The sequence below is a fragment of the Sebastes fasciatus genome, chromosome 1 (genome assembly GCF_043250625.1).
Source record: "Sebastes fasciatus isolate fSebFas1 chromosome 1, fSebFas1.pri, whole genome shotgun sequence".
Classification (NCBI taxonomy): Eukaryota; Metazoa; Chordata; class Actinopteri; order Perciformes; family Sebastidae; genus Sebastes; species Sebastes fasciatus.
In genome coordinates, this window is record NC_133795.1 from 12,067,847 (window position 1) to 12,091,301 (window position 23,455).

The 23,455-nt window shown below is 43.6% G+C and overlaps 1 protein-coding gene across 1 annotated transcript in view; it reads right to left on the minus strand.

Annotated features, from left to right (window-relative positions):
* The window catches only part of plxna1b (plexin A1b), a 229,691-nt gene extending 207,727 nt beyond the window's left edge, over positions 1-21,964 (minus strand). Inside the window, 1 exon segment of the mRNA XM_074629397.1 lies at positions 21,806-21,964. The gene's annotated coding sequence lies outside the window, so the exon portion shown is untranslated.
* Between the last annotated feature and the right edge of the window lie 1,491 nt (positions 21,965-23,455).

Below are 23,455 nucleotides of genomic sequence, written 5' to 3' on the forward strand. Positions count from 1 at the left end.
AAATAGGGGAAATATAGATTTCCCTCACAGTTGCTGCTTCTCTTTTGCACTCTCGGAGAACGTCTACTTTCCCATGCACTGACTCAATGTGATCTTGGAGAAGTGGTGCTAAGAATGCAGTTTAGTTTCCACCTCTGTGATGGCAGCTTTAAAAGCGACAGCTCTCTTGAGCGTCAACAGGAGAAAGATGGAGGGTTTAAAAAAGAGACTTAAAGCAGCAGTAGGCAGAATGTTTTGGCATCATTGAGCAAAAACTCCATAATAACCTTTCAGCATATTGTAATTCAACTGTCAAGTGAGAAAACTAAACTTCTGAACCTCCTCATGGCTCTGTTTTCAGGCTTTAAAAATTCTAGCCCGTGACAGGAGACTTTGCCAATCACAGGTTATTTCAGAGAGAGAGAGCGTTCCTATTGGCTGTGCTCCGGCTGGTGGGCGGTGCTTGGTATTTTCTCAACTGATCTCAACATGGCTGTCGGGTCACAATCTGTCTCATTTTACAGCTAAACAGTACACTACAAGATGATTCTGAAAACATTTGAGGCGAGAAATAGGCATTACCGTAACAGAATATTGATTCATATTTGATCAGCCTAGTTTGACTGTTTGATCGGAGTTTGCGAGTGATTGACAGCTGCTCAGAGACGGCAAGGCTCCAGCTCGGCTCTGATTAGTTGCTTTCCTCCTGTCTGTTAAATCTTGCAGATGCCTTTAGGAGCACCAGAGGACACGGAGGCACATCATTTTTTTGCAACAATATGATGCACAAAACCAGAGCAATATGTAGTCTTGATTTTAGTTTTACTACCTGTTTCACTTACACATGTACTATCACAAAGAAAGCATGCATACACACTGCACAGAGGCGAGTAAACAAAACACAAACCCATCACACAGACGCGGGGCCGGGGCTTCACCACAGTGGCGCCGGGGAAGGGCAGGCGGCAGCAGCAGCTACTAATTAAGAGTGGTTGGATGAACAGCTATAGTTAGGGCTGCAGCTGCAGGGCTGAGGAGAATAGGGCGACAGGTCTGACACCGTGTCTGTGTGAGAGTGTGTGTTACTACGAGCAGCCCAGAGGCTATAGGCTAGGGCCCCAGTTCAAGTCTTGCTGACTCAGATTCAACACTGCCTGTCTGGCAGCAATACTGCTGGTACAGCTAGAAGGGGGAGCGGGGGGGGAGCAATTTGCTTTTTCCCTGTCTCCCTTTTCTCTTTCCCTCATGTAGTGTTTTACTCTACGCTTCCTTTCAGTTTCACTTCCTCTTTCCTGCTCTTCACTCCCTCGCTGCACTCTCCAGCCGCCCTGTCATTTGCTGTCTCTCCCCTCCTTTCCTCTCCGCTTCCGCACACACAGTCAATATGATTCAATAAGCTTTATTGGCAGTGAATGTGGAGCAGCGGTGGGGATTACAGTGGGATCAAAACAGGAAATACATTTGCTTTTAATGGTGAGCGACTGATAAACACTTCCTCGACAGTGATTCTTACAAATGAACCTCTTCCTGTCTCTCTTTCCATCTAAGTCTGTTGTCGTTCCCACTTGTGGATACTAGACGTTCCTGTTCTCCTGCTGTAACTGTAGTGACTCAAACTTGTCGGGCAACTTTGGGATTTAACAGCTCAGTGCATTTATACGCTGTGAAATGTACACACAAACAAGAAAGCTGACACTTGTCCCGGCCTGACCTATCCACAATACCACTTTTACAGGAGTTTTTTAATGCAAGAAATGGTGTAATAATTTTGCTTATGTGATCTAAAAAGCAGTCATTGTGCACTTTAAGGTAATTTATTGTATTCAAATAACTAGTGGCCATATTAACATACATTAAAAGGGGCCTTGTGACAGTATAAGAGGCTTGGCCTAGGTCTTAGCTATTTAGCGTGCCAGCTAATCCTATTGTTGTTGTCTCTGGAGCGTAAGTGGCGAGCTTGATGTTAAATCCTTGCTTTTGTTTCTTTGTGTCTCCAAAATAACAGTCCTTCACATTTAAGTGTAGACCAGTTTTGAAAGTCAAGTACCATTTCTCATGCATTGCATACCATGAAACACTGCGGCGAGTATCACATCAAACGAGCCTTACATGACGGAGCGTGCAGCTGTGTGAATACCTATTGACTGCCAATCCGCTGCATTCTCAGCATATCTGAACTGCCAAGAATGGAAAAGTGACGTAGTTGACATTTGGATGCTTCGACCCGTGGGAAGGTTAATGTTATGAAATCGGCAAGTTGCCATTCTTACGCACCGGGTCCGACACCGACCGTCTTTCTCAGGACTGCGGTTTACTGTGCTGCTGCTGCAGGCTACATACACACCAACACAAACACACACTTGCTCCTTTCTGTTTGCAGTCTAAACAGAGTGTTATGGGAGAGTGTGTCAGTTTATTGTTTGTATGTTCCCCTCTCTGTGCGCCCTGATGTTTACCTCTGCAGAACAATGGACTGGCCTGGGAACACTTGAGCGCAGGAGGTCTGATCCTGTGTGCGTGCAGTTTTCCAGCTTATTCTGATTGCATTTCCGTGATTCCTTCAGAACAGTCGCCACGATGCACAAAACACAGTTTGCTTTAAGCTATTTAACTGTCACTGTTCCATCTCTGAGGCCATGTGAACAATTTTGTGTCCATGTTTCAAATGTACTTTTTTTTCTTTTTATCCGGATGTGAATACAGTATTTTATCTCCTCTGTTCCGCCAGAAAAGTTTTTAGGACTGGCGGCAGCAGTGGCTGGGGGCGGGGCTAACCCCTTTCAGTACACAGACAAGCAAGACACAAGAACGTGCCTTGAGGAGATGTAGTATTTATTGACCAACAGCCTAGACTGTACACACACTGCACTGTTACGCTCACAGCTATAACGTTACTGCCGTACTCGCCGTCAGTCCGTCACACACACACACGCTCCTTCACTCTCTCTCTTGACCACATACCGACACTCGCTAAAGTTAAGCACCCAACCTACGCACTGAGGTATTACTTAAAGGAGTTTCAAGTTTGCTACTTGTATACATATTTTAGTTTGAAAAACATTTTAAAAACACATAATTACCCGATGCTTAGGCCCGGCGGGGAGTCAACCTAGGCCCAGCTGGCCATCGGGCTTGCGATACACTGGTGGAAACCCTGCTGTTATGTTCAACATGTTGGCAACTCAGCCAAGAAGAAATCTAAATTTGCTCAATTCCATTTAAAGTCCATCATTCAGGCCGCCTGAGGGTGAAAATAAAGCACTTTTCTGTGTCCTTATGTTTCCAATCTGCCATCATTTTCCAGCAGCACTGCCATCCACATAGGGCTGAACAAATTCTAAAAAAAATTAAAATGATTATGGTGCGATTTTTGCAGGGTATCTGTACCAAACAAAGATGTTTTCTTAAGTCTGCAGAATATGATGTGTAGGCCAGGACATCTCTGCAGCACCACAATATTTGGTATTTTGACACACATGAAGCCTTTAACAAATATTGCGTCTCCTGTGATTTGAAACTTGTTGTAGGCCATATTGCAATTTGGATAAAATTTCGACCAACTGTGCAGCCCTACATCCACGGCGAGAGAGCTCTGTATGCTATTGTCCTTTCATGAGGGAACACACTCGACACTGCATCAGCCGAGATATCGTCTCTACCGTACCTTGTTGGATCATAATAACTTTAGTAACAATCAATATCTCCAAATTTTCTTGGGCACACAGATGTCCACTGAAAGCACAAATAGTCATCGGCAAACTATTATCACATTGTCAGAAGATGTACTTCATATTTGATTGTGTGAATATTCCTCAGCACTATTTTCCACATTGTACATTTTGTATAGAATACCAACATATCAATCATTGAAATACCAACTTAACCCTGACGTCTGAGTATAAGCATTTGCATGTGAAAGTAGAGCGAGACACAAACACTAAGTAGAAAGGTCAAAAGTGTGTCATGTGTGTATCTACGGGCGGTTAATTCAGACAGCCTTACATACAAACTAACCCTGCAGGCTGCTTGTTTGAGATCTGGGCCTCCAGCCAGCCAACAGTTGGGCTGACTGTCTCATGTGGGCTTACCACTGAGGCTAACACTGATACTGCTACTGTGGCTAGTGGACCGGGCCCTAACTTAACAATGGCTTCAATCAGAGAGTTAGTACAGTGAGGGGTTACTTCATCTACATGATGTGGCACTATCAGCACTAATGCAAGAGAGGGTACCTATTCATAGAGATTTCCCATGGTCTGCTGCGTGTTTCAAAAACGTATCCAACAATTACCGAATCAGTGTAAAAAGAGAGAACTCATTGTGTTTCATGAGATGAGAAATCGTATCAAAAGAGTGTCAAAAAGCACAGCATGTGATCATGAGTGTAGCTTTCCATTATGAGAGCTCGACACAGAGACAGACAGACAGAGAGAGAACAGAGAGGCCTGCGCTGTGCCCATCCTCACTCTGGCCCGGTGCCAGGCCTGCTCCGACACAGGAAGACAGAGAGAGAGAGGGAGGGTGAAGTGTGTGTGTGTGTGTGTGTGTGCGAGGGGGGCAAGAACTCCCCTGGCAGGATCCCCGGGACCCGGCGGAGGGCAGGGTTCAGCCGGTGAAGGAGAGGCTGCGTGCCCGGCAGTCAATTAGCGGCTCGCATTTACACAACAAATGGAGCTCCCACGGTTTCTCTAGCGTTCGCACACGCGCGCACGCACAGCACTCATGAGTGTATCCACTCGGCGCTCATCAGCACACGCCGACGCAAGGTCGGAGAGCCGGGGAGGGAGGAAGAGAAAGAGAGAGTGAGTGAGTGAGAGAGCGAGAGAGCAAGAGGCCAGCTATCTGCTGGAGTGGTACTCTACAAAACACTAACTCGTCGGCTGTATCAGGAACACAAGCAGAGCCACGGTGAGCACAAAATAACTAAATCTCTACTGTACAATACTTGTACACTTTTCCTTTTGACCTTAGTAGATTGAACACAATGGAAAAGAGAGATCTGGATTGGATGATTGTTAAAGACAAAATAAGCTATTTGAAGATGTCACATAGGGAAATTATCACTTTTTTCAGTATTTTCTGACATTAAATACCCTCAAAGTTGAATTGAAATCTGCATTCAAACCATTTAAGTTCCTTTGTTTTAGGCTACTGTTCTACCAGCCCACCCCACAACTTAACAATGATAATACAGGTGAAGAATAAAAGCAAAGAACGACTGAGTCAAATCAATATTTTCCACATCTTAACACTTTGACCAGCAAAGTCTTTACTACAGCTGCTCGATTATGGTAAAAATCAATATTGAGATCACGATTATTTAATACGATTACTCATCGATTTTGCATCAATCTGGTGCACTTTGAGAGCAAAATGAAGAGGTTAGGTCTTTGAAGAACTTTGTGCTCTTGTAAACAATTTAATCACAAACAAATTGCTTGTATAGATATGAGTGGTGATGACAAGGCAAAAAAAAGTCACACCTACAAAGCATGGGAAACGAGACAGGGTTCGTGGTTCAAGGCGGCTAAAGCGCACCGCCGTAAAGGAAATGGGTGCGCTGGATTTATAACTAAACAGTAATCGTTCTATGTCGATTATCTTGTTTTCATAATCTTTGGAAGCCATAATCTTAATTGAAATTTGATTAATGGCACAGCCCTATAGTCTTTGCCCTCCGCGCAACAAGTTGTCCTTGTCTGTGTGCAATGAATACTGTAGCTCTATTTTGGTGCTTTGAAGCATCAAATGAAAACTGTGTGAAAACTACCTCAGCAGGAACGGCCAGCATCATGCATTAGGGCATACCAAATGAATCCAAAATGTACTTAGCGGGTTGTTAATTTAACTGAGCCGGCGGCAGCCAAATATTAACTGTGTGTGATTAGTCACAGTGTAAAGCTGATGAGAGGCTACTGACCAGCAAAACAATACTCAGCTTGCTGGGAGATGGAAACAGAGGAAGAAGAAGAAAACACAGAAGAGACAGTCAGGCAGAAACTACAGAGCGGGAGTGACAGACGTCCCCGTTCAAACATTTAGCTTCGCCCACAAAACCGTGTGGAAAACTGCCATGTCAGGGTGATGTGTGAACAGCAGCTAAAGTCAATACTGTTGACTCAATAAAGTTCATCAGGCAATACCCCTGTCAGGACCTGGTGAAACTCCCCTCAATCTTTCTCTGCAATGCCGGCGTGAAGAAGAGAAACACATATTTTATTCTGCAAGTTGCTCGCTGCAAGCATGGGAGATGCCAAATTAAAAATGTCAGGAGAACCTTAATAGCCATCAACCACTTGTGAGTGAATTATTCACAGAAATGCTCCGGAAAGCAAAGAGATCCACGAGCACTGCCACTGCACTATTACAGGGCTTATGAGTGAAACAGGGAGAGAAAGGGCTCTGCAATGACCCAAAACATGCTATTGCTGTCAGTGTGAATGGGTCAACATGGGTCATAAGCTCTGGGTTTATGTCTGCAGGTCCAGAAATAGTCGTCTTTGATAATAGAGGGTGAATGGAGGTTACTACAGCGACTGTACGATTACTTCAGTAAACGCATCATCTCTACAACCTTACTATGGGAGATATAATGGCGCCAACTTCCTACCTCTCAGCTATAAATGCCACTCTTCTTTATACTCCTATCCATTTAATGACTCTTACAGAGCAGGACTTCTTACATTAACTTTTCATAAGGTGACCACATAAAGAAATCTAAAGCTGGTCCGCACTGTCTGCCTTGTTGAATATCCAGTGTAAAAACATTGTTGTAACCACTTCAATGAGACTAAAACTAGGCTTGCAGCTGTATTTGGTCACCACTCCCACCATCTTTTTGATTTTTTTTTTTATAGAAATAAACCACATTCAGTTAATTTTCTCGTATCAGCACCATGTTTTCAATACATAGTCGGATAACGGACGCTACAAACTGAAAGTGTCTGCTCCGTACGGAGTCTCAGCTCAGAGTAGCAGGAGTCAAAATTCACACACACGGGACGAGTTGACAGACAAGATAGCGGAGGATTTGGTGTCTAAGCAAAAGCGCCTATTGGGCAATATTTCGGATATAAACCCAATGCTATAAGGTTAATGAGGCAATCGCCGTGCAGAGGACGGTGCGGTTACAGCCGGTGTGCTCGGCGCAGCGGTGCAAGGTGGAAACCTGCGGCCCCGCGGCAAAAGCTTGACTGGAGAGGCCAGACACACAGCGGTAAAAATCAACGTAAGCGCTCTATATTGAGCATCATCTTTTCTTGTAAAATGTCCTGTGTAATCGGTAACGCCGGCGTTGTCACAAGTTTATTAACCCGTGGGAAAATGTCCTCAACGTGACAACTGAAACGTGATAATCCGGTTAAGCGCACGTAATTTTACAAGCTCTTGTAAAGTTCTGCTTGAGCAGTAGTGTGTGTGAATCTATAGCAGAAGACATTAGGTCTCTACCCATTTGGTATAAATGCTTGAATACAGGTTGACCCCGTATACAATATCTATATCATAGATTGGATATTGGGTGACAGGAGACAGAGGTACAGGAGACAATTACTGTCTCTGTCTGTCTGTACTTCCTCTGCTCCTCCCCGACCATCTGTCACTCTCTCCCATTGACATTCAGGTGAGAACTGCCTTGTCTGCAGACGGCATTTCTGTGTGTGTGTGTGTGTGTGTGTGTGTGTTTGTGAGGTAGGGAGCTCGGCGGTTACAGTGGAAGCGGCCTGCCAAAGTTAATGGCAGGAAGACGGTGGGTCTATACCGCTGTTGATGAGGTCGTGTGAGTTTGGAGTGTGTGTACGTATCTCATCACCTGGTGGGTCGCCTCGGTAATGCGCGCGTCTCTCTGCCTATCTGCCCTCTACCCGCTCCATCCATTCATCTCCCTGCCTATACATCAATCTATCAGGGACAATTATTGGTGAAACGAGACCAGTGGTAAGTGGATGAGAGGTGACCTGCGCCATACAGCAATCAAACCCGTCTCTCTCTCTCTCTCCCCCTCGTCGCCCTCCCTTCTCCCTCTCCCTCCAGCTGTGCTCTGAATAGGCCCTTAAATCACTCGGCCCGGGCCCTTTGATTGGTTGACCTCTCTGCATGATTAAACAGCCATTTTCATCACATCCTCCATAGGAGAGTGACAGAATGAGAAAGAGGGAGAGCGGGGGAGAGAGACAGACACACTGATAAAAGGAGCCCGACCAAATGGGATCTCTCCACGTCGGTGATGATGACAGACATTTGGATCAGAGGAGGGAGAGACTCAAACTCCACTGAGTGTGAGCTGAGGGGAATATCACCTGAAAGTAAAACACATGCCACTACGCCGATCACGAACAGGACAGGTGTTGCACAAAGCTCAATATCGCAGCAGAAATGACGGGCTATGGCTGGACAACGTAATCTAAAATCGATATCACAATAATGTAATGATAACCTTATTAATAATATATCAATGCATTATATCTTCTCTTGGCTAACTTCTGGTGTTTGTAATGGATAATTAGAATTTGACCCGATTAGAGCTGCAACGATTTATTGATTAGTTGTCCACCATTAAATGATTCACCAACTATTTTGATCATCAATCAATCAGTTTAAACGTAATGTATAGTGTATTCATTCTTCATTCTTAAATGTGAATATATTCTGGTTTCTTTACTCCTCTATGACAGTGGACAAAGTATCTTTGAGTTGTGAACAAAACAAGACATTCGCGGACATCATCTTGGGCTTTCAGTGATCGACATTTTTCACAATTTTCTGACATTTAATTGACCAAACAACTAATCGATTAATCAAGAAAATAATTGACAGATTAATCAACAATGAAAATAATGGTTAGTTGCAGTCATAGACCCGATTGACTTCTGTGTTACGCTGCAGGCTGATTTAACTGTCAAACGTCTGGTTAAATGTCTGGTTGGCATTAGGGCTGCACAATTAATAAAAATTTTATCAAAATCACAATTTAACCTACTAAAATTTACAAAATACCATTTTAAATTAAACATTGTCGTGCTGCAGAGATGTCCTGGCCCACACATCATATTCTACAGACTAAAGAAAACATCTTTATTTGGTACAGATCCCTGCAAAACAGTCATTTTACTATGATTTTCAATGAAAATTAGAATAAAGATGCAACAATTATCATCCCCTCTAATATTGCAAATCATATCGCAATTGCAATATCAGTCAAAATAATCGCAATTATATAATTTTTTTTAAAAATCGTGCAGCCCTAGTTGTCATAGTCATTCTCAGTCTAATTCAGATTCAGATCATTTATAAATAGTTTGTTATTTCAGTAAATTTAAGCGGGTAAGACATCCATAACGGTGGTTTATAGCCAAGCCCCGATGACAAGCAGCATTATTTAGAGCCCAGTTTAATATTTAGAGACAATTTTATTATCCTGAGCAGACTGCAGTGAGTGAGCAGGAAGCATGAGGTACAATTTATGCATCGCACTGTTTCATGTTGAATTATGCAGGCGGTCAGTATCTTGCTCGAGAGCACTTCAACAGAGATGGAGATTCCTCTACTACAGTGACTCTATCCCACTGTAATGTGGGGCAGCAGCTAACAAGACATCGCAGGGTCACAATCATGATTGCTGTGACCAGCAGACCGTAACACTAATTCCCTGAAATCACCTTAAGAGTGGGAGAGTTTAATTTCCCTGAAACCAAACTTCTCGTCCGATAAAATCGCCACCCCCTCGCAACATCTGTTTGGCTTCCAAATAAAAAAGCCGTAAAGCCGGTGTGGCGGGGTGGCACAAGCAACGGCAGCTGTTCCAGTGCTGCGTTCAGGGCCTTAATTAAAGTTTGACTCAGCTTCTCTGAGTTTTTGTCATCCTCGTTTTCCCCCACACACTCTCTTTTTCTCCGCCTCGCCTCGCACACACAAGAGCTCCTCTCCACAACATTATTTATTATTCTTCGGTGCGAGCCGCCTTGTTGCTGTTCTGAGTTAGCTAGCGCTGCCAAGTTCCCTCCCTTCACTCCTCTGTTTGTCTTCTTCTTTTCCCTCAGCCGTTTCTGGCCGAGGTGCAGGCTCTGGCATCGTTTTGTTCAGATTTCTCCTATCCCGCCCTTTCACAAATCTAAACGCTCAAGGCTTTTATGTTGATGCAGCTACAAGCAGACTGGGAGACAGGCTACCTTCTGAAAATGTGTCTGTGCGGTGGCCAAGTTTGACTGCAGCACTGATTGCCGAGGGCAGGATGAGGTGTGCCTCTTGAATGAGCTAAAAACAGCTTGTGCCATGTTTTGAGAACAGCACATGTGGCTCTGTAATGTGTCTTATTTAGTAGTTAAGAGAAGGAAAAGTCATGTATGGCCAATTCTAAAGTATGTTTCAGCTTGATGATGTCTTTGCTTGGATAACGTTATGCCCCGTTTGTCTGCTCTAAAAATTAATGTTTTCACGCTACGCTCAACATTCAGTGTCGCCTCAAGTGCCAGTTGGGCAAACACTATCTGGCCTGTGTCAGAGGGCAGGCAGAGAGAGTCTGCTGGTGCACCAGGGGCCGTGTCGCGCTGATCTCAAGAGCCAAATGAGGTCACACTCAGGAACAACGGAGAGCCCAGCCTATCCACCAGAACAGTCGCATTCCTCCACATGCAGTGGGAACCGAGGAAATCATGGATCTCGGTGAGCTAGGGGTGGGAGGACGGCCCCGAGAGAAAGACATGGAGAGAAAGGGAGCGACTCCTCCCAGCTGCCACGCATCAGCACATCACACCAGTCACAAGTTACACACTTCATTTCATTTGGAATGCGGTGGCCCGACAAGAGCTGAATGGTACCGCTGACGCATTCCTTCGCGTTTGCAGGCTGCTTCGTCACATGCTCGGCCTCCTTAGCCGAACAAGAAAATCTACCAGCTGCGGACTCGCCAGAAAGCTTGTCAGAAACAATCATTGAGCAACACTTAAAGACGCTCTTGGCTACCCTACCTCTATTCGCGTGGGAGATGGCATGACGCTGACCTGTGTGACAGCTCCTGGTAGGGGGATAGGAGGTCAGGGTCAGAGGTCGCCGAGCACAACTGGAGCCATCATGGGACAGCAATGTATGGGTCGCACTCACACCCACCTTAACGCCCCTCCCCCAAACAACTCAAAGGTCCACCCCAGGCTGGGCAAAAAGCAACATGAGGGCAATAAAACCTCCATGGCCTCACTCCACCTTTAAAGTTGGGATCAGTCTAACCTTCGACCTCCCCCTATCACACCCCTCCTTTCCAGCCTCCTCCTCCTCCTCTTCTTCTATTTCTGGTTACAATCGACACCCCACCCCCTTACCGGCGGTCCACTATTGTCTGGCCTGAAGTACTTATTCCCAGAGTGCCCTAGCTCTGCTTGCCTCTCCTCCGCAGGGGGGCTGAGGAGGGAGACGACTTAAAAGCACCCCCGGGACGTCGTTGCAGCACGGAGGTAACCCAGGTCTGCTAAAGGAATTAGGCTCTGCAGCCACCGACGCTTTACACAACATGCCGTCGAGTGGTTTTCTCCTTAACAAGCTATGTAAGGGAGGAAAGGGAGGGAAAGGGTTTTATGGTCCTCGAGCACATGTTTCCACTGAGGGAGTGGAGGAAAAACAACCGGTCTTTCAGGAGCATCCCAAAACATTTCTCTGAAGTTGTTGCTTGTTGGACGAAGGTTCTCCAAGCTGTTCAGCGATGCCTTACAGGAAGTTTGTAGGCCAAGAATGTTACGCTAAAGTACAGCTTTTAAATCTTATTTGAGTCCCTTTTGCATTGAGCTGCCAAAGACTGTTACGTTAGACCGTCTAATGCCACCAACCTTTGGAAAGTATTTGCATTGAGTTGCAGCAGGCGGGGGTAGTATTACCGGGTAACTGTAGCGCCTGTGAGTAGAGAAAAGTCCCTTGTACATGTGTCCATGGTCGACATGCTATGCAGTGGCACAATGCCAACGCACAATAGAGGCCAGGCTCGGCGGGCTACTCATCACTTCTCCCTCTTTAACCCTTTGAGAGGAGCACAAAAGAGGGAGCTGACAAAGGGGGCCGCGGAAAGAAAAGGAGGTAGTAGAGGAAGGAGGTGTGGGGCGCTGCTTCGGCACCGTTTTAAGGGGAGTTTCAGGGTGCATTTGTAATTTGACAACTTCAATTTGGCTCCGCCGTAAGCACGGGCCAGTGGATGTCAGGAATCCAAACAATTTCTCAGGCGAGGACGTAACACTGTGATTAGGGCTGTAGAGTAAGCTCCCTGTTGCTACTACGACGTCTCGCACCATTATTTATGTTCCAGTTTTCTTCAAAAACAACATTTCTGTGGTTACGACGTCTGTTACTGTTGTTAACAGCAATCATTCGTAATCCGGGATACGGTTTCAAATAAACTAGCACTGCTTTCAGTCAGAGCTTAGAAAAAGTTTTGAGTTGGCCTCGTTAACCTGACAGGTCCCACTTTCTGTGGAAAAGTGGCTACTGAGAGAGTTAAACGTGGGGAGGTGAGAGGCTGGGAAGTGCTCCAAAGTGATTTAGAGCTAAAGCTACTCAAAATCTACCCTTCTTCTCGCAGCTGAAGTGGGATCGCATAGTGGATTTAAGACGGCTAACTGCCCGTTCTGTTACGCTGAAAAATGTTTTTTTCTTTATTGACTGGTTTTCTGTGAAGTGTCTGCCTACATAAGACCTCACCAAACACACACTCACACTCACACACACCAAACTAGCCAGAAGCACCAGCCCACATCTAAAGAGCGCCAGGCACTCAGGGGGAAAAAATGAGTGATAAACAAAATGAATAAATGAGCACTTATCTCCATCTGGTAAAAACACATGCAGGTGCTGACATCAGAGTGTGTGGTTTATGAGCCATGGAGCATGTGTGAGTGTGCACACACACACACACACACACACACACACACACACAAGAACACGAGCCAGCTAAGGCAAAAGAGAGCGAGAGTGATCCTGCCTGTGTCCAACACGCATATGCACACACTTTCTCAATGCCCACCGCCGCCTCGGGGGCGACACCACCATACTGCTGACCTCTCCGGAATAAGTCGCCCTTCCTTCCGCTAACATGGGGGTTGTTGCTCGCTAGTCCACAACACAACCACAGTAAAAGAAAAAGGGGCCAGACAGGCAGCTAGCTGATTTATAGGCTAGCCCACGGCCATGCTTTCCCTGGGCAAGTGGCTCTCTTCAAAGGCCCGCCTTCTATTAGTCTTATTTACAGGGCTGGGGAGAACAGACCGCCTGAATTATTTAAGATTCCCCATGGTAAATACAACAGAGACCAGGAGGGTGTTTGTGTGTGTGTGCAAGAAGGGGGAGACGAAGACAGGAATGAAGAAGTGGGGGGGGGGAAAGCGAGCAATTATGAGTTGCTGCACCATTAACATTAATCACAACAATAAATGGTGCCTGTGTAAACTCTTCCTCCACAGTGGAGACTGTTACCTTACATTAAACTCGAGGAGTCCCCGCGCTCGGGCACGCTCAGATAGCATCCTGCAGTATACCCCTCGCCCTGTATGGTGTGCACACACTGATGATGCGCTGCTTATCTCAATGCAAATACATGCACAGGCACAGGCACACACACACACACACACACCCACAGTGCGCTGTCTCCTCTCTCACACAGTGGTTCTCATTAACAAGCCAAACATGCCTGAAGAGGCAGACAGACTCTAGTGAGCACGGTAAACAACCAGTAGGCTCCCTCATCTAAAGTGAGACTATCTCAGCATCAGCAACACACACACACACACACACGTTCTGCCGATGATACTGACAGGCTGGGCCAGATGCAATATACTCAAGGATCTGCTTTTTTTCACTACTGAACTAGTGGAATCTGGTGTTCTTTGCTCAAGGGGAACTTGGGAAGGCAAACACTGGGTATGAGTGATGGCCCCGACAACATCCCAACATTTGAGGCGCTGCCATATTCTGAAGTAACAGAAAAATAACACTGTACTGTGACACCCCATCATGGAAATATGGCTGCAACAAATGATTATTTTAATTGTCGATTAATCTGTCAATTATTTTCTCGATTAATCAATTAGTTGTTTGGTCTATAAAATGTCAGAAAATGGTGAATAACGTCGATCAGTGTTTCCCAAAGTCTAAGATGACGTCCTCAAATGTCTTGTTTTGTCCACAACTCAAAGATATTCAGTTTACTGTCATAGAGGAGTAAAGAAACCACAAAATATTCACATTTAAGAAGCTGGAATCAGAGAATTTTGCCTTCTTCTTCTTAAAAAAATTACTGAAACCGATTAATCGTTTACCAAAATTGTTGGCGATTAATTTAATAGTTGACAACTAATCCATTAATCAACTAATCCTTGAAGCTCTACATGTACATCAACTCTTGTGCAATCAATAGAACACTATAAACCTATAGTCTATTCATTGCACACTATAGAGATGATGGCGGAGGATTTGGTGTCAAAGCAAAAAGCAAAAGCTCCTGTTTGGCAATATTTCAGATTTAAACCCAATGATATAAGGGAAACATAACGATAAAGAGGCAATCAGCATGTGGAGGATGGAAGGGCTACAGCCAGGTGGAAACCTGCAGCCTCGCAGTGAAAGCTCGACCAGAGAGTTCAGACACACAGCCACCTGACAGTAAAGATCAAAGTAAGCACTCTACATATTGAGCGCGTCACCTGACCTTTCCTAGTAAAATGTACGGTGTAATCTGTAACACCGGTGTTGTCACAAGTTTATTAACTGGCGGGTAAATTTCCTCACCGTCACATCCTTAGCCCTAACTACAGTGCACCATTAAACAACTGCCTATGGCTTCAAGGTAAATTGAATGTGGAAGCGAACTGTAACTCCGTTACCACCAAGACCTGAGACATGCAATAACAGTATGCATCATGTATAGGGATTGTGGAAGACTCACTCTACAGAAACCAAGCAAGATAAAGAATTAATAATCGTACAGGAATAACCAGAATAACAGAAAGTATTGCGTGTAACCTGCCCTGCCAGCTGCGCCCCTTAGCAACAGAATTAAACAAACAGATGACAGGTATGGTTGTTATCTTATGTTACACAGGAAGGAACTGTGACTTCCTGATCGATCGCAGGCCCGAGGAAATGCAACAAGAGGAGGCATTTTTTTTATGTCCACACAAATCTGGGACTCGAGCTGCCCGTCTGAGTCAGTGTCTGAGGAGGGGACGGACAGAATGCTGACAGGAGCATTGGCGTGCCGGGGAGGAAACCACATATGCTGAGGCCGTGCCCACTGGCGGCGGGGGCGGTGGGATTTCTACACAAGGCCACTGGGTCAGAAGTAGAACTGGGGTCAGCAGTGAGTCAATGGACCTTCAGGATGACTGTAACTCAATCTCAGTGGTGACGTGCCAGAGGACTGAGGGTCAGACACCACCAATGACAGTGACTACATTTACATGCACAAAATATAATTTTTTTTGCCCTTATTCCGAAAAAGATGATATTACTATTAAGCTGTTTATATGTCATATTCAGAATAATAGTGAATTATTAGTATGCATGTAAACGTAGTCAATGTTTAATCGGTTTGGATGAGAGTCAATTCCACAAATTATGAGCGATAATCAATTAGATTTCACAATAAATCCAATGCAGCGCTCCTGTCTATAAAAACGAATGCCTGCAAAACAGTGAATAAGTTCTTCGTGCCCTACTTAAGTCAATCTCATCACTCTGCTGCTTTACATGTCAACCAAACTAATCAACAACTCTTTGAACAAAAGGAGAGCATGTAAATTCTGTTCCCCAACAGGCGGCACAGACTACAGTGGAGTTTATTTTCAATTTGCAGCCAGATTAGCAGGCGTGTTTTTGATACTGTCAGTAGCGGCAGAGACTTTTTTTTTTTCCTATTCCAAGTCGTCTTGAGTGAGTGGCCTTTTTAGTGCCTGCTTCAAAAAGCATCCCCCGTACCCGAGCAGCTGTCACTTTCAGCAGGCACTGTGGAGGACGGAAGCGGGGGAGGGGTCCTTTGAAGGAATGGTTAAAAGTGGGCGATAAAAATAAACTGGGAGAGAGGAGAAAATTAATTATACATAACAGACAGTTCACTTGGATGAGCACGACAGAGACAGAGAAACTAAGGCTGCTTCGCTCGTAGAAAAAAAAAAGCCATTTTCTGGCTGAGGAAATTTCTGCTCTGCCACCGCACTGGTCATATTTATTTGGCTGCATCTGAAGTGAGGGATGCAACAAGGAGTCTTTTTTTAAGAAGGTCAAGGCATCAAACAATACAGACAAGGCTTTCATTTCAATTCTCCACACACTGGCTCTCACTTCATGCATCCTTTCTAATTCAGCTGGTTTCCTGGGACCAAAAAAAAAAAAAAACTGCCAGCCCTGAGCGCATTGCTCTCCGTCTTAAAAGAATGTGATTCAGATAACTCAGTCTGCCTTTAAATTCACTTCTGATTGTCACTGATGAGGGTTTATGCTGCAGGCTCACCTGCAAACTCACCTCTTGATATGATTCGTAATGCACCAGCAGCACTTTGCGGTTCAACACCGCCCACTGCCTCTCAATCCCAGCTTCTTATTCGGGCCAAATGGAGGTCATTCCTATTTGAGCAGTCAGTCAAGACAGGCCCGCCAGGTATTGGCGAGTGAGTTTATTTCATATTAAGGCTTGTCGGCTGGAGAGGTGTTAGCACCACGAGAGCTGTGTGTGTGCGTGTGTATAAGTGTGTGTGCGTACGACAGGGCCTTGGGGTAGAGCGCTGCTGCTGGTCCCTCTTTAGTGCGTTTTAATATTGCTGCTGTGTGGCTCCTCGCCTCAGGGCGCCACACAGACCCAAGAGAGAGCGAGTGAAAACACTCAAATAGAGAGAAAGAGAGAATGGCTCGGAAAGAGATGGAGAGGTGACAACATGGAGAAGCAGGAGAGGATGTGACAGAAACGAGGAAGGAAGGAAGGATCAAAACAGGAAACTGAGGTGTTAAAAAAGAGCAAAAGGAACACAGATTGAATGAAACACAGTCGGAGCGGAGCGCCGGCAACGCGGCTAACCTCTTTAGCGAGACTGACACAAATGAAAACTTATGTAATAAAAACGCGCCATCTCCACCGGCTATGATATGAAAGCAGATATTGCATTACAGCGCCGCTGTGCCAAGGAAGCCCTCGATCACACATGGGGGAGCTGAGAGTTGAGACCACGGCGTACCCGACACTCTCTCCGACAGCCTAACCCCTGTACTGGTTTGAGAGGGGATCCTCTTTCAGTTGTAGTAAATGCCTCTTCATGCACTGAGCCAAGGCAAGCGATGAAGACCACAAATGTACTGGAGAACTGATTGAAAAACAGAAAATAGGGGGATTTTAAGACTGTCTTGAAAGGGAGAGAGAGAAAGAGAGGCAGAAGATGATGATGATGGAAGAGTGAGGTAGGCCTTAAGGCCCTGACACACCAAGCCAACAGTCGGCCGTCAGACAGTTTGGGGCCGTTGGTATAGTTTTATCGGTGAGTCCCGCACCGTCGGCTCTAGTCTGCCCGTGTTGGAGTTTTTTCGGCCGATTCAGCATGTTCAACCTGTGGCGGTGCCTGTCGGTGAGAGAAATCACTCTGATTGGCGGTTCAGCTTAAGCGAATCAGTGCACGAGAAGAGAAACGGACGTGAGGAAAGCAAGCCAACGAGTAAAGTCAAGACGTCACAAACAGAAGGCTCTTGTTTTTTTTCATCTTCATCTCATTTGATTATTCCAATACACGGATATTTTCCCAGCGACATGGCCATCTGGAATGAAGCTAAATGGCGAGTGAGAGTGGTGTGAAAATGGTCGGCAAACGCCACTTTGTTGTATGTACGTATCATAAAATGGGTTGTATATCCACAGTCGTCGGTCTTCTGGGTGCCCTTTAAGAATGACGAATACGGACTACCGCCACCTGCTGGTAGGAATTATTACGTATCACGTGAGCGCAGAACATAACTGGTAGTTGGCCTTCGGCTGTAGTCTTTGCGGTGTGTTCGGGTACAACTTGTCGGCCAAAACAAAGGCGACGTGAGGCGACGCAACGGGCGGCCTTTGTCGCCGCTAGTTCTCTGATGTTAGCTTGGTGTGTCCCCAGCTTTACATGTGCATGTTCTCAGGGAGGAGAGAACCAGCATGCAACTAGACAAAGACTGGAGACAGATCGGAAAAATTAGAGTAAGAAAAAGGCGGCGAGAGAGAGAGAGAGGTGGTGTGGAAGGATGGAGGTAGACGCAGACAACGATCTGACAGGAAGAGAGGAAGAGAGAGAGAGAGAGAAGGGGAGAGTGAGGAAAGAAAAGCCTGAGTGGCAGCGTAAGTCTGGAGGCAGAAGGAACGGCGGAGGAGTAGGCAGAGAGAGGAGGCGAGAAGAGGAAATGCCTAAACATGAGGTTGTCACACTGGTTTAAAATGTCGAACAGTAAGGGAAACTGGAAAAGGAGCTGGATTTTGCAGTCTAGCAGCACACACAGGCACACCGCGAGCGTGAACACAGTCCATATATCGACTCGCCGCATGAAAGCAATGAATCACAGCGCAGCGTACCCTGAAGAATACAGTTATGCACTTAAAGTCCTTTCACATATATAAACAACTTCAATGACCCAGTAAAGTAGTTTTTCACTCCAACTGAGAAAGTCTCATGTGAGCGTGATGGAATTTAATTCTCAAAATATTTAGAGCCAGTCTTTACATAGAGCGCCAATTCAGATCTCACTTGATCGCAGCTCTTCTGCTTTGTCATCCATCTACATTCTAATTAGACCTTAAATATGCCACTCGCTGAAAGGTCCAGAGGAATGTGATGGGGGGTTGGGGGGGTGGGGGGGGCGAGCCACACAAAGGCAGGAGCGGCAGGGTGCAAAGTGCACATGTCAGCTCGGATTCCAAAGTTTGGACATCACAGATTTTACCCTTCGCGGCGGCAGCCAGACCGGACAGGGCAGACTTTCAAAATGCATGACACCGCTGCTGGTCTATTGTGGGGCAGATCTGTATCATAATTAGGGAAGATTGAGGCAAATTGCTTGTAATTTTCTGGCTGGGTCGTCAGCTTTCATGTCTAAATGCCATGCAAGGTCACAGTTTTGCCAAAAAAGGAGATGATTTTCTGAAACATGAAGGGATAACGATCTAAGTGAGATTGTTTCTCACAGATTTGCTATATATATTATATATACATATGTGGTTGTTTGGACGTGTCTAAACTAGGGATGGCTCGATACCACTTTTTAATGCCCGATACGACACCGCAACCTTGAGTATCTGCCGATACCGATACCAATCCGATACTGGGGATGTACCAATCCAACTTTGTATGTCCCGATACCGATCAGCTGATACCGAGTACCGATCCGATACCAGTGTTTAGTTAATCAGCTGTATGCCTCACTGTGTGGGAGTGACTGGGATCATTCTTTTATGTGCACTTGAATTGTATATCCTGTTCATTAAAAAAAACATTTTTACAAAGCTACTGGTGTACGATCTATTATTGTGATAATAAATATCTACTCAGTTAATTTATATCTATGTATTTATTTATTTTTATGTCAAAGTTAGGAGAGCAAGTCAAGTTTGATGTTGCCTCAACCTTTGTAACGCAGCAACAAACTAGTCAAAACTTAAACATTAATTAAACTTCCAGTATATAATGTGTATATAGTATATAAACATAGAATTGAATCGATCGGCCCCATTGTCACCGATATCCGATCCAGCTATCTGAGTCAGTATCGGCCCGATATCCGATCCGGTATCGGTGCATCCCAATCCGATACCGTCTTTTTGCCCTCTCTTCAACAAGAAAAGTTTAATAAGTTTTGCTACTTTGCAGATTCAGGTTATTAATACAAAATATAATGAACTAATAAAATGATGATGCATTATTATCGATTAAACTAAACTACCCAGCAGTATATAAAGTCATTAAAACAACCTCCACATTTACCAGCTGCAACATTAAAGTAATGAACACATTAATTGCATCAATAATTACAATACAATACTGTAAACACGTACAAATATCACTAGCATCCATAGCTCTCCCCTGGATAATCACTTCATTTCCACACTTGTATCATCTAAATACAACAAAAGGTGATATAATACAGTCTTCTTTGCACAAAAGAGAGTCGTCGCTATGTTTTGGTTGCATTACTGCCACTCCTCGCTGTCACTCATTTTTAAGTGACTGTTTAGATTGAACAAGTGTAGGTGCACCTCTGTCTGTCTGTCTGTTGTGTGGGTTGCTGAGATGTCAATCCTGTCTTTAGTTGAATGATTTAAAGCGTGACTTGTGGTCACCACCTCTTGAACAAACACTTGTGTCACGGTTCAAATCGTGCATCAGTTAATAAATGTGAATGCTGGTCATAAGAAGAAGCTTCTGCTTGACTGAACTGAGGCACAAATGGGTCACACGTGTCCTATAGGGGTGTTCAAGTGAGAAAATATGAGTATATTAACAATCTTTAATATTAAATGAATATTGCAGTGATTTTTTTGTGTGTGATAGGCTGTACTCTGGCACCGCTCCTCCTTTTCCTCCCCAAAAAAAATGGGTTAAAATGATGTCTAAGCCCTTGCTCATCTAATATGATTCATGAATACATGTTTAAAATGGGCTCCAAATTAATTCACGTAGCCGGGCTAAGGGGTCGGGGTGGGTAGTCTAATTTGGTTAACCAGGATTTGATTAAAAAAAAAAAAAAAAAAAAATAGAGCTGAGGAGAATCCGATGGAGCAGTGAGAGCCTTTTTCAATAGCTGACAACCCAATGCGCACTCCAACACACCCACAGACACTCTCCATCCATCCATCCCTCCATCACTGGCTGCTCCGAATAACAAAAGCTTACAAATTGCCTCTCATTCGTTAGCAGATTAACCCTCTTTTCACACTATTTCTAATTATTTCAAAGCTAATAGGTGAATCGATTTTCTTTTTGAAAAAAAGCAAAGCATCCTCCCCTGGAGAAATCCAGCACAACTCCTCCCTTAGGTCCATTTAGGATGTATTTAAAAAGGTGAAAACATGAATCCAAAAGCAGCCTCCAGTCTCCCTGGACTATTTATCCAGGCGACAGTGAGAATACCTGTAATTATGTATGATGGTGGTGGAGGAGGTGGAGGTGGTGGCATTCCTCCTCTGAGGCTATGCAACAGTCATACTCACACCCATCCAGATAAACCTGCTATAGCTCTTTAGTCACCAAACACTGTGTTTCTTTTCTCCACATATCACTGCAAAGCTTTTCCCCACATCATAAAAGTGTGGTTTTTTTACTGCAGCTCTCAAACTCACCTCAACACTGCACCAAATCGTTGCAGAAAAACAGCAACATTGTGTTTCTTTTCAAGCACCAGGTGCGTTCCGCTAATCAATTAAGAAAAATAAATGTTAATTGATTAAGTTGGTTAGATAAAGGCTCGTTCGGCGCACAATATATCCGCAGTTTAACAGGATCAATCCGACTGGTTGGTGGTCACACCGTGGCGCACATTCAACACCAAACACACAAGCCTCCACACACCAGTGCACAGCTACATAACTGCATGTTTAGAGCTATAATTCCTCTTTTTACGCATTGGGTTTGGTTGGGAGCTCTTCAACTTGGTTGTGGAGAAACAAGAGAGCAGGAGAAGAAGACATGAGGAGGTGAAACACAGCGACACAAACTCACGGAGCAATTGGAGAGACAGAGAGAGAGAAAAAATGTAACCTAAATATTTCAGCCGGCTCCACCAAACCCAGCTCCTTCCTTCAAGCTCGGGAAAAGAAAAAGAAAAAGCCCCGCACCGGAGTTTTCTCGGTACTTACAGGTTCAAGTGATCCGTAGGTTTGATATCCTCGCCATGGTTTTAAATTCCAAAACTTGGGGACATTCCTGTCTGGTCACTCGGAGCAGCAGCGGTGCTCTCTCTCCGGCGGCTCCTCTGCGTGTGAATGGAGACGAGAGGAGAGGAATGCAACTGGAGGAGGGAGGAGGAGGGAGAGAGGAGGAGGAGGAGGGAGGAAGAGGAGGAGGAGGTGCTCCGCTGTAGCAGTACCGCGCCGAGCCCATAGAGGGCGCCCCCGGGCCGACTCACCGTCCCAGGTGTGTGAGAGCCTCATTTCAACTACTTCGCCTTAAAAAAATGAAATTGAAAATAAAAAATAATAAAAAATTAAATTAAAAAATTAAATTAAAAAATTAAATTAGAAAATAAAAAAATAATGAAAAATAAAATTAGAAAATAAAGAAATAAGAAAAAATAAAATTTGAAAATAATTTTTTTTTGAAAAAATAAAATTTGAAAATAAAGAAATAATAAAAAATAATACAAAATAATAAAAAAATAAAAAAAATAATAAAAAATAAAATTTGAGAACAAAAAAATAATAAAAAAATAAAATTTGAAAATAAAAACATGATAAAAAAATAAAATTTGAAAATAAGAAAATAAGAAAAAAGAAAAAAGAAAATTTGAAAAGAAAAAAAATTTAAAAAAATTTAAAAAAATTAAAAAAAAAATTAAAAAATAAAATCTGAAAATAGAGAAATAATAAAAAATAAAATTTGAAAAAAAAAAAATAATAAAAAATAAAATTTGAAAATGAAGAAATAATAAAAAAAATTGAAAATAAAAAAATAGTAAAAAATTTAATTTGAAAAAAAATAAATAATAAAAAATGAAATTTGAAAAAAAAAAAATAATTCATGTCACGTTCTGAGATGCCAGTTTTAACTTTTGAATACAATTTATAAAAAAAAAATATATATATATATATATACTGTATGTATTATATGAAGCACTAGATATATCGTTCAGAGATATATCTTTAACTCTATTTTATGGTATTTTTTTTAATTATTTCTTTTATCAAGTGTAAAGTAGTGGTAGTACTGTAGTCTTGTTATATTTTAAGTGTATTTATACTTGAGCTGGGTGATATGGCCAAAATCTTCCATCACAATATAGGTCGTTTCATATCTCAATTCCGATTTATATCACAATATAGCATGTTTTCTGGTCCTTCAATTCGTCTAATTGAAATAACCACATGGTAAAGCCTATTTTTGTATACTCCTGTGTAAATTAAGTACATGAATGACAAATACTGAGTATTTTCTCATAATAAGAAATTGAGTTCAAAATGAACATAACAGTTTTAAGTGAAATATAGAGAAAAAAGAAATAAATACAGCCTAGCTTAAACAATATAGGAAAATATTAACGATAGGCATTTTGATGATATATATCATCATATTGCCCAGCCCTAATAGTACTTGACAGAAATTGGCAATACAAAGTCAGGAAATAGATTTTATTTTAATTTCTTTATGCATACAAAAGTAAAATGTTCTCTGCACCACATTTTGACATAGAACACCTGACACTATTTAATATACCTTGTAGGAGTCTCACATTCACTGTAAAAAATACTCCCAGAAGTGATCATTTAATTTTACACACACGTCTGTCATCA